The sequence below is a fragment of the Giraffa tippelskirchi genome, chromosome 7 (assembly GCF_054371585.1).
Source record: "Giraffa tippelskirchi isolate mGirTip1 chromosome 7, T2T-mGirTip1v1.2.pri, whole genome shotgun sequence".
Taxonomy (NCBI): Eukaryota; Metazoa; Chordata; class Mammalia; order Artiodactyla; family Giraffidae; genus Giraffa; species Giraffa tippelskirchi.
The window spans coordinates 84,572,115-84,584,968 of record NC_137281.1 but is presented as its reverse complement, the minus strand read 5'-3'; the positions used below and the strand labels follow the sequence as shown (position 1 = coordinate 84,584,968).

Below are 12,854 nucleotides of genomic sequence, written 5' to 3'. Positions count from 1 at the left end.
ATTTATTTATTTATACCCCTTCTTGTTCCAAAGAGGTTTTGCAGCACTTTGCTGCCAGATTAATTTTCCTGAAGCTCAGCTATGATCATGTTACTCCGCTGCTTAAGAAACCCCAATAGCTCCTCATTGCCTATAAAATGAAGTCTAATTTCCTCAGCCTCCTATTTGAGGCCCTTTGTAATCTGGCCCCAGACTTCCAGCCCAACCTTATCCTGCTTTTCTTCCCTTTATACACTCTTGGTTCCAGCCAAAGGACACTCCCTGATGTGCCCCTAACACATTCTGTATTTTCCACCTTTGCACTGTCACCTGTACTGTTCCCTCTGCCTGGAATGCCTTTCCCTACATCTGCGTATGCCTCGTACATACTATTTTTAAAAATTTTTTCGTTTTTTTGGCTGCACTGGGTCTTTGTTGCTGTGTATGGGCTTTCTCTAGTTGCAGCGAGTGGGGATCACTCTCTAGTTGTGGTGCACGGGCTTCTTATTTGCAGTGGCTTCTCTTGTTTTGAAGCATGGGCTCTAGAAGCATGGGCTTCAGTAGCTGTGGTGCATGGGTTTGGTTGCCCCTCAGCATGCGGAATCTTCCCAGACGAGGGATCAAACCCGTGTCTCCTGAAGGTAGATTCTTAATCATTGGACCACCAGGGAAGACCTGTCCCATACCATTTACCCTTCTGAAATTCACCCAGAAGATGCAGGCACCTGGTCATCAATAGTGGAACTTACAACCTTTATACACATGCTTTATACACATTATCTCACTGGATCCTCACAGTGGGAGGAGGTCATTTCTTACGGTGGTCCAAGGAGGCTGGGGTTGGTGCCCCTGGGGTTGTGTCCTCTGTTCACTGTCCCTCTTGCTAGCCCAAGGCTATCTCTCACACAGAACAAAAGGTGGCTGCCTGAATCAATGCTGATGTGTTGTAGTAATTTTTTTTTAATTTGTACTTTTTAAGAGGAAAAGTGTACCTTTCCATTCGGTGTGAACTTGAATCCACCTGTCCAGTCCTGTGGCACAGTTTCATTTGGCAGCCTCTTGGCAGGCTCCATGAGGCAGGACTATACACTTGCCGATTCTAAAGAGCAGAGGCCTGGGAGGTCCAGGGAGCAGGGTGGGAGCAGTTAACCCAGGGGCCCCTCCATGCTCCCTGCCTGGAACGCATGAGAATATATAGGGAATAAGACTGATAATCATCATAAGCATGAGTGGATCAAATTCTACTCCTCTGAATCCAAAGAACACGCCAAGGGGTTTTTTGAAGGTGCCATTTATCACCAGGGGTGGGAGAGCAGGTTGCTAAAGCTGTTTATACAACCTCCAAACCCGGCTTAAACAAACAAGGCAACTGGGTGTGGGACAAGGCATCATGACTGATTGATGGGGGTCTATTAAAGCATGCAAAGCTGCCAATATCTACATGCTCCCTGGACAAGGGCCCAAGGTATTACATGATGAGCAGTTACGTAACCTTAAGAGCAAATGGAATTTGGGCTGATATGCTTATGAATCTGATATGCTTCTCCTTTCTAATTTTTGGCATCAAGAGGTTACATGAATTGACTGGAAGGTCAGAGCCCACCCCACTACTTTCTCCCTTTCCTAAAGACAGGCAAGGCCTAAATGATAATAACAGACACATCTCTTAATAGCAACTGCAAATTTTTCCCCAAACCAAAAGCTCCACTGTCCTGTTTAAATTTGACCTATTTTGAATGTGCTGCTCAATTTAAAAAAAAAAAAAATCATTTGCTGGAACATGACTTTAGATGAAAGCTGCTTCCAGGGATTAACCCAAACTTCAAATCACTCCCCTGACCAAAACTTGACTCAGCTCAATAAATTATGGCTAACCTGATAAAATCTAAAAGTAAAAATTAATTTGGTAAATACATAAAATCTATGGTTGCCCTGCCAGTCTCTTGCCCTATTCTGCTGGTGACTCTTGGCTCACTAAACTCAGGACAAGGCATGTCTACCTAGAGGTTCTGACCCCTGAAATATCTGGCTCTCTTCACCCATAAGCTGCTCCATTTCAGATTTTCCCAACTGCAAACCTTTCCCATTAGTATCTACTCACCATTCTCCTCCATGCCTCCATGATGAAAATCATTTGCAACAAAGTTTAGAAGAACAAGATTAACTGAGTACAATGTAGAGTTTTGTCCTCCTAAGCTTTTTTTTTCATTAATTACTAAATAGTAATCCTGTAAAGTCTGTTGATTAGCCCCAAAGCTGGTAATCAGTTGTCAATCACTTACATTTACAAAACTGTTATCTAGCAATCTAACTGTAGTTATCTACAGTTTCCAACTGTAATTTATATGGGACCTTTCCTTGTTTTCACTCTCCTTTCACTTTCAAGAGGCTCTTTAGTTCCTCTTCACTTTCTGCCATAAGGGTGGTGTCATCTGCATATCTGATATTTGATATTTCTCTCGGCATCTTGATTCCAGCTTGTGCTTATCCAGGCTGGCATTTCGCATGATGTTCTCTGCATATAAGTTAAATAAGCAGGGTGACAATATACAGCCTTGACATACTCCTTTCCCGATTTGGAACCAGTCTGTTGTTCCATGTCCAGTTCTAACTGTTGCTTCTTGACCTGCATACAGATTTCTCAGGAGGCAGATAAGGTGGTCTGGTATTCCCATCTCTTTAAGAATTTTCTACAGTTGTTCTGATACACATGGTCAAAGGCTTTGGCGTAATCAATAAAGTAGAAGTAGATGTTTTTCTGAAATTCTCTTGCTTTTTCAATGGTCCAACAGATGTTGGCAATTTGATCTCTGGTTCCTCTGCCTTTTCTAAATCCAGCTTGAACATCTGGAAGTTCACAGTTCATGTACTGTTGAAACCTGGCTTGGAGAATTTTGAGCATTACTTTGCTAGGGTGTAAGATGAGTGCAATTGTGGGGCAGTTTGAACAATCTTTGGCATTGCTCTTCTTTGAGATTGGAACGAAAACTGACCTTTTCCAGTCCTGTGGCCACTGCTGAGTTTTCCAAATTTGCTAGCGTATTGAGTGCAGCACTTTCACAGCATCATCTTTTAGGATTTCAAATAGCTCAACTGGCATTCCATCACCTCCACTAGCTTCCATCATTTACACAGCAAATTGAAGGAGAAACAATGAAAACAGTGACAGACTTTATTTTCTTTGGCTCCAAAATCACTGCGGATGGTGACTGCAGCCATGAAATTAAAAGACGTTTGCTCCTTGGAAGAAAAGCTATGACCAACCTAGACAGCATATTAATAAGCAGAGACATTACTTTGCCAACAAAGGTCCATCTAGTCAAAGCTATGGTTTTTCCAGTAGTCATGTATGGATGTGAGTTGGACTATAAAGAAAGCTGAGTGCTGAAGAATTGATGCTTTTGAACGGTGGTGTTGGAGAAGACTCTTGAGAGACCCTAGGATTTCAAGGAGATCCAACCAATCCACCCTAAAGGAAATCAGTCCTGAATATTCATTGGAAGGACTGATGCTGAAGCTGAAGCTCCAATACTTTGACCATCTGATGTGAAGAGCTGACTCTTCTGAAAAGACCCTGAAGCTGGGAAAGAGTGAAGGCAGGAGCAGAAGGGGACGACAGAGGATGAGACGGTTGGATGACATCACCGACTCAATGGACATGAGTATGAGTAAACTCTGGGAGTTTGTGATGGACAGGGAAGTCTGGCATGCTGCAGTCCATGGGGTTGCAAAGAGTCGGACACAACTGGGTGACTGAACTGAACTGAACTTTCTTTGTTTTACTTCTAAAGTGTTTAAACGTATCCACACATGTTTGTCAACCAATTAAACAGTGGTTTCTTCCCGGGGGTGGGGTGGTGGTGGCAGCGGTTGTGGCAGTGGTGGTGTGTATCTCGCAACCCAAAGAGAATGAAAAAGTCCAGATAAAAAACTAAGCACTAACCATGAAAGGGTGAGCTGAACAGAAGGACTTGTATAAGAGTAGTGATAGTACTTCTGCTTAGCTCTGGGCAGAGCTACGGCTGCACCATGTTAGCCCCAGCACAGAAAGAGCAATAAAGGTATGTCTCCTTCAGTGGGCCATTCAATGAGCACTGGTTTCCATCAAGGGTGAGAGTGGAACAGTGACAGCTACAAAACAGGAAAGAGATGAGAAAAGCAACAATCCAGAAATTTCTCCCATTTGAACAGAAATGGTTGTGAACCAAAACCTTCTATTTCAGGCTGTATATTACAATTAGTAATCTTAAGGAAAAATATATATCCCAATAAATAGTAGGTTCCGAAGTATTTTGGTTCAAAGGACCTCAAATAGCTGTTTGTGTCTCCTAGGTTTTGCAGGAAAGAGGTGTGATAATGACACATGTGTACTCAGGACATGATGACAAGTTATCTGCATAGTTCAGGCTGAAAATAGCTGGGTTTGGAACCAGGATAATTAAGATATCAATCACTGCCACTACTTCATTTTATTTTGCTTTAGTCAACCCAGCCTCAGATGCAGATAGGATATATAACTCCAAATGTAGAATGAAACCTATTTAATACATTGATAGCAGACAATCCAGTTTTTAGAAACTATCCTTGATTCAGTTTCTCTATTTCTAGATACACTGGGCCCCTGAAAGAAGCGTTAATATGAAGGAGTACTCTGGGAAACCCAGGCCTGTCCCTGACTATTTCAGCCATCCTAAATGTCTTCTCTTGGAAAATTACAATCATTTACATATTATTTCATTTTTTACTTACATTTAAAATGTGAACACGTTTTAGACATAACTAGTACAATGATGAGTTCATTATATTTAGTTGCATCATTTCCTTCATTACTGGGTTAATTGGCACCTATGTTATCACACTGTGAAAGACAGAAACAAACTTACAGATGTTGAGGTTAACAAACTTAAGATTCCCAAATGAGAAATGTGGAAGGGGAGGGGTAAATCAGGAGCTTGGGATGAACATACATACACTACTATATATAAGAAAGATAACCAACAAGAACCTACTGTACAGCACAGGGAACTCTACTCAATATTCTGTGATAACGTATGAAAGAAAAGAATCTAAAAAAGAATGAGTGAATATATGTATATGTATAACTGAATCACTTCGCTGTACACAGGAAACTAACACAATACAGTAAATCAGCTGTAAGACAGAAAAGAGGGAGGATACAAGCTACCATTTCCCTTCCCATAGTTATGCAAGACATCACTAATCCATGACAGTGACACTCCGCGCTCCTGAGCCTTGCACACCAGAGACACACTCAACCAGAGCTGCTTGTTACGACTCATATATTGATTCTGAAGGGAGTAGATAGGATGATAAACAAGTGGCATGCTCCAATACATATGAAGGAGTCAACTGAAGGAAATAAATATTTAGCAGATTGATGAAACGAGATTTAGAATGACAAGATGGCTGCTTTCAAACATCTGAAGGGGGAACCTGGAGGTTTCATTCAATGTGGTTCCCAAGGGTAGCCAGGCAACAATCATCCCAGGATGAATTATAGTGGCATTATAAGAATGGCCTTATTACAAAGTGTAGGCATTGTGAAGAGGAAGGTGAAGCCAACCGCCTGGGTAAACACAGGAATGCTGGAGCTTGCTCTCTCCCTTCCTCCTACCCAACCCCTATACAACAGATTTTTCCTTTAATCCTTTGTTAACAAGTTCCACTGACTCACGGAATGTTCTCACTGCAATTTCTAAGAAACAGATACCGACAGGTATGGTTGCTGTTTAACAGCTTTGGGGGAGGGACTATGCAGATGAAGGAGAATTTCTTTCATCAATATGCAAAAGGATGGGCTGGATTTACAACTTAAACAGAATTTGCATTTTCTTGGATTATTTGCCAGCTCTAAGGCCTCTAATTCTAAAAACCTCTTGATGTTGGCCCCATACTAAGGTCTCAACATCCGTGCAAGGTGCAAACAAAGGTCCTGACCACTCCTTTGGGACCCAGCTCTATCAACTTATGATCAGAGGCATCTGCTCAGAGGGCAAGAGAACTGTGCTACAAGGATCAAGACAGAGTCCCAGGATTTCCTGGAAAAGTCTCAGTCGATGTAAAAACACATTTGTTTGTTTTTAAAGGTACCAAATCGGTCACGGCTTGGTTACATGAAGGGAAAAATTCTTTCATAGCCCCTGAGGCAAATGGCTGCTCTGAAATCAGCAGGCTGTGGTTATGTAACATCTCTTTTAATCTGATCCTTCTATTTTATCCTGTGACCCAGGGCAGATCATCCAACCTGGAGGCTCAGTTCCTGAGTCTGTAGAATAAGGACATCTGACCTTGCTCATCCTGACCAGACGCACCACAAGGACGGAGGCAGTCTTTGAAGAAAGCTGAGCTTCTCAGGAGAGAGAAATGACAGGACTGGGTCTCATTATTGAATATTTTGCAATGGGTTTAAGCTTTCCCCTTGCCTTTAAATCCTCAAAATTATTTACATTTAGACTAATCTGCTTCTTAGATGTTGAAATATATCCTGAGGCTTTTCTGTACTAATTACCTAGAATGACACTGCTGCAAGTGCCAGGAAAGAAACTGCTTTTACAGGGATCCTTTACACCTTCCAGAGTACTTAAGAGCAGGGGCAGTGTTCTCGCTCAAACAATCTTTTCTTTTCCAAATCCTCAGTTTCCCAGGAAAACACTCACAAAGACATGATACCATGTGCCCCACCCTACATCCTTCTTACTCTTTAGACACGGAGAGGAACACATGATATAGGTGTCAGTCAGTCGATTGAATCACTCAGTTGTGTCCGACTCTTTGTGATTCCATGGACTGCAGCACACCAGGCTTCCCTGTCCATCATCAACTCCCAGAGCTTACTCAAACTCATGTCCATCGAGTCAGTGATGCCATCCAACCATCTCAACCTCTGTCGTCCCCTTCTCCTCCCACCTTCAATCTTTCCTAGCATCAGGGTCTTTTCCAATGAGTCAGTTCTTCACATCAGATGGCCCACGTATTTGAGCTTCAGCTTCAGCATCGGTCCTTCCAATGAATATTCAGGACTGATTTCCTTTAGAATTGACTGGTTGGATCTCTTTGCAGTCCAAGGGACTCTCAAGAGTCTTCTCCAACACCACCGTTCAAAAGCATCAATTCTTCGGCACTCAGCTTTCTTTATAGTCCAACCCTCACATCCATACATAACTACTGGAGAAACCATAGCTTTGACTATGCCGACCTTTCTTGGCAAGGTGATATCTCTGTATTTTTAATGCACTGTCTAGGCTTGTCATAGCTCTTCTTCCAAGGAGCAAGTGTCTTTTAATTTCATGGCTGCAGTCACCATCTGCAGTGATTTTGGAGCCTAAGAAAATAAAGTCTGTCACTGTTTCCATTATTTCCCCATCTATTTGCCATGAAGTAGCATGGGACTGGATGTCATGATCTTTGTTTTCTGAATGTTGAGTTTTAAGCCAACTTTTTCACTCTTCTCTTTCACTTTCATCAAGAAGCTCTTTAGTTCTTCGCTTTCTGCCATAAGGGTGGTGTCATCTGCGTATCTGAAGTTACTGATATTTCACCCAGCAATCTTGATTTGAGCTTGTGCTTCATCCAGCCTGGCATTTCGCATGATGTACTCTGCATATAAGTTAAATAAGCAGGGTGACAATATACAGCCTTGATGTACTCCTTTCTTGATTTGGAACCAGTCTGTTGTTCCATGTCCAGTTCTAACTGTTGCTTCTTGACCTGCATACAGATTTCTCAGGAGGCAGATAAGGTGGTCTGGTATTCCCATCTCTTTAAGAATTTTGAGATCCACACTTGTGATCCACACAGTCAAAGTCTTTGGCATAGTCAATAAAGCGGAAGTAGATGTTTTTCTGGAACTTCCTTGCTTTTTCAATGATCCAACAGATGCTGGCAATTTGATCTCTGGTTCCTCTGCCTTTTCTAAATCCAGCTTGAACATCTGGAAGTTCACAGTTCATGTACTGTTGAAGCCTGGTTTGGATAATTTTGAGCATTCCTTTGCTAGCATGTGAGATGAGTGCAATTATGTGGTAGTTTGAGCATTCTTTGGCATTGCCTTTCTTTGGGATTGGAATGAAAACTGACCTTTTCTGGTCCTGGGGCCACTGCTGAGTTTTCCAAATTTGCTAGCATATTGAGTGCAGCACTTTCACAGCATCATCTTTTAGGTTTGAAATAGCCCAACTGGAATTCCATCACTTCCACTAGCTTTGTTTGTACTGATGCTTCCTAAGGCCTACTTGATCTAAGGTACACAGATCTGGGTGTACTTTACACATATAATCCCACCCAAGAGTCTGTCCAGGATTACAGAAATCAGCAGGAAAAAAACAACCATTACTAGCCCCCTTCACTTCCCCCTGAGGTCATCCTCAACACAGCATGCCACAGGATAAAGGTATACCACAGAACCCCAGCCTCTCTCCCATGTCCCTGTGCAAATGCACACTGGTCAATCCAAATTATGTCTGACAATGTGTGGAAGCAGAAAGAACCCACACAGTCACATGCCATACCTATATAAGGAGGCCTATCTGAAGAAATCTTCAGAAATGTAAATACGAGAATGAAAAGAGTGACACTCACACATTATAGTCTAATTCCAATAGCTCCTCAAAGGTGTCAAGAAGTCTCATGAAATACAGCTGACAAACCAGGTGGGGATCCTGACTTGTCATGAGTTCCCATCATGGATATCGGTTGTTTCAGGCCATCCCAGACCCATCCTTCCTTCTTTTGGTTCAGCACCTGGATTTCCTTTCTGGGAATCTCTCCTCCTCTGCATGTAGGCTTGGTGGGACTGTCAGTCAGGACTCCCCCAACACTTCTATCCCCAGCCAAGCGGTGGGCATGTGGCCTGCGCCAAACTATAGGGCTCTTATTTCCAGGGCTCTGAGTCTTGGATGGAGACACCTGTTAAAATGTATCCACTGCAGTAACACCAGCAGCAAGCAATTAAGACCATCAGTTTTGTCCACTGGGATCCTCAGCGCCCCCTTTGTATCTGTCCTTCACCCAGCCTGCTCCCACACACTTCCTGTTGATTCTTAGAGCTACTGGATATCCTTCCAACAAAATCCGTTTGTGTTTGACCTAGCCAAAATTGGTGTCTGCTGCTTGTGAAAAAAAGAAGAAGAATGCTAACTTACACAAACGTGCAGCTTGCTTCTTCAGATTCTGGACCTATTTGAGGATTTCTAGGCTCAACTAAGCCCTATGATACTAAATGATTCCAAAAATGATACTCTGCATATGAGTACATTCTCCCTAAAATCCTCTTGTGCTTCTATGGTCAATAATAAAGAGTATTTAAAATAAAATAGAGTGAGAGAGAGAGAGAGAGGCAAACTAGCAAGGCTTAGAATAGTTCTATAATGGTGAAATTTATATTAGCTCTAAATTTACTTTTAGGAATGGAGACAGAATGGGAAAGAGAATCTAATGGCTTTTTAAAGTATTGTTTATATAGTTCATAGATCACAAATGTACAGCCGATGGGTTTCAACAACTACATAAACCTGTGTAACAGTATGCCAATTATGATCTGGAACATGACCATCATTCCACAAAGCTCTATCATGGGCCTTTCCAACTATTCCTTCCCCACACCCATAGGCAAACACTGTTCTGACTTCCATCAGTGTAGCCCAATTTTCCCTGTTCTCGAACAAAATATAAATGGAATCAGACAGTGCATAGGCTCGTATCTGGCTTACTCTGGTCAACATAATGTTTCTGATATTCACCTGGATCATTATATGTATCAGTAGAGTGTTCTTTATTATTGCTGAGTAATACTCCATTGTATAAATGTATAACAGTGTGTTTATTCAGTCTCCTGTTGATGAAATAGTTGGGTTGTTTCCAGTTTGAAGCTATCATGAAAAAAAGTTGCTGTGAACATTCTTAAATCAATATTTTTTATGGAACTATAATTGTTTTCATTGCTCTTGAATGAATGAATTTTCATTTAATGGTGAAGAAGTTTCGTATTAACAGCATGCAGAGAAACAATAATATAATTTTTCCAGGAAGGAAAACGGTGCCTATTTTCCACCTTTTTTTTCTAGGATAGACTAGGTTTATAGGTACCATTCTATTAACCCCTTATTCTTCTTTTTTAAGTTTCAGTCTCTCAATCTCCAGAATTCTCATTTCTCTATCATTCTAAACAAACCTTTCTCTTTACCTTAAATTAAGCTAGCAAACACTCTCAATATGCCTTCCTCATGGCAATTTTTAAAAGGAAGAGCTAGCCCTATTCACTGGCTACCCTCTTTTTTAAATTTTTATTTTATTTTTAATTGGAGGATAATTACTTTACAATATTGTGAAGTTTCTACCACACATCAACAGGAATCAGCCATAGGGATACCCACGTCCCCTCCCTCTTAAAGATCCCTCCCACTTCCCTCCTCATTCCACCCACCTAGATTCTTTCCACTGGTTTTCCCGACAGTCTATCCTAATCTTATTTTCTCAGTTCCCATCCTCACCTTGACTTCTTGCTGTGTTAAGCTGTGTTCACTGCCTCTCCCCCACTACTCCTCCTTTTATCTTTTTTTAAGAAAAGTTAAACTTTAATTACTCAGATAGTTTTTACAAGGAAAACAGGTACCGAAAGACTGGTCTAAAATGCTCACAACTCTACGAATCTTTCTCCTGGCTTTCATATACATTGAGAGTAGAGATTCTGTAGCCAGATTCTGAGGTTTGAACCTGGCTCTATCACTTACTATCTGGGTGACCTTGGGTAATTATTTAACGATTATATACTTTGTTTCTTCTGTAAAGTGAGGCTGATAATAGGCCTCACCTCACAGGGTTGTTGTAAAGATTAAACGAGTTAGCCTGCTACACAGTAAGTGCTTGCAATTCCTTTTATCTCATTTGTCCCTCATTGTGGTGTATGCAATAGAACTTTATAAACCATAACAGACTTTATTACTATTAGAGATGATATAAGGCTCTGTAATACTTTGGTGCCACCTCTTCTCAGGCTCCTTTCATCGTTGGGTCCCTTTCCCCTGTTTCTTTAACGTGGATATATGCCAAACCTCCTTCCTGAGTCCCTTGTCCTCATGATTCTATACTCTCTTGAAGGTCTTCTCCATCACAGTGGCTTTAATTATCATACTAAAGACAATGACTTCAAATATAGGTCTACAACCTAAGATATCTCCCTTAAACACCCCCAACTTCTTGCTGGGGACCTCACTACCATTCATTCATACTCAACTGATGTATCAAACCGAAATCACAGTTTTTTTTTTCACAAAGAGGTTGCTCTCAGGATTTTGCTTTGTTCTCCATGGAGGTTTAGTTGCTAAGTCATGTCCAACTCTTGTGACCCTATGCATTGTAGCCCTTCATGCTCCTCTGTCCATGGGATTCTCCAGGCAAGAATACTGGAATGGGTTGCCATTTCCTTCTCCAGGGGATCTTTCCAAGCCAGGAATTGAACCCAGGTCTCCTGCACTGCAGGCAGCTCCTTTACCAACTGAGCTACAAGGGAAGCCCCTTGTCCTCAATGATACCCTCAAATACTGAGCAAACATGGCCTAGTCTTTCCAGGTGTTCTTAGGCCTGGGTAAAAGAGCTTCAGAATGGATGTGTGTGGGGTAGAAGATTGGAAAACTCCTCTCCTTTCCCTTAGGCCTTCCTTGTCCACTCTGAAAAGTCCATGATGACTATGAACTGTCTGTGCAGAGGGGTGGGCTGAGGGAGCGAGAATTCCAGGAATGAATAAAGCTGCTTGAGTAAAACATAAACATCCTAATCCCAGGTCCACCAGCACTTGGCCCTAAGCCTCCCTTCCTCACATCATACAGTTTTGATAATACTGTCCATGTTTATGACAGTCCTTGACCCCCACACCAATGTGGTCTGTGCCAGGGAGTCAGCAGCACACCTTGGCACCAACATTCCATCCCTGCCCCTCGGAGCTTTAATCAACGAGAAGGAATAGTCTACATGGCTCAGGGCCCTGTGACTGTTAGAGAATCTGTCATCTATAATATTCCCGAGAGCCAAATCTACTCTTCTTGCAAGCAGCCTAATAAAAGTCACCTGAACTTACAAAAAGAAGACACGCTCAGAATTCTCTCGAAGCTTCCTGCCCGTACTAGTCATTAGGGTGGTCACGGATATTCCACTTCTCCTTTGAGCACACAGCGGGATGGTACCTCCCTGCTGCCCTTGAAGTTAAACATGATGTGTCACTTGCTTTGGCTAATGAGATGTGAGCAGAAACAACACTGACCACTTCTGGGAGAAGCGTGAAGGATCCATGGGTGATTCATTTGTTCCCTTTCCTTGCCTCAGTGGCAGCAGAAGTCGAGATGCTGCTTCTGTCAGCCTGGACCCCTGAATGAGCAAAACACATACGGCATGGCACAGGGGGTCTGAGCAAGAGACAAACTTGTTCTGTTAAGTCATAAGGACTCGAGGGCTCTTTGTTCCTGCAGCTCGAGCTACTCAGTCCTGACAGATACATTGGCCCTGGTCATGCGACCAGTTGGCAACCACCAGTTTCTGACTCAGCCTCACTTCTGGCTTTTAGATTTGTGCTCTGTTTAGTTCAGCTCTTGGAGACATACAGTGCATTAAAATACCAATACAAAACTGTCCCCTGGCTTATGGATTAAGACTGATACTGGCTGCTGTAGAGCCCACAGCGACCCAGCAAAACTCTAGATTCTAGTTATGAAAACAGGTACAATTTTCTCCAATGCACCTAAACAAGACTCTACCTATTAAAGTGTCCTCTTCTAGCTACACTGACCATACAATTTATAGTCCAAAGTGATTTGGAGTGAAGGGGGACAAGGGTGACCATTGAACCATCAGTATCCTGAGTAAAC

At 42.2% G+C, this 12,854-nt stretch overlaps 1 protein-coding gene across 3 annotated transcripts in view; it reads right to left on the bottom strand.

Annotated features, from left to right (window-relative positions):
* THSD4 (thrombospondin type 1 domain containing 4) overlaps nt 1-12,854 on the bottom strand; it is a 635,320-nt gene that overhangs the window by 478,176 nt on the left and 144,290 nt on the right. The gene's annotated exons all lie outside the window — the stretch shown is intronic.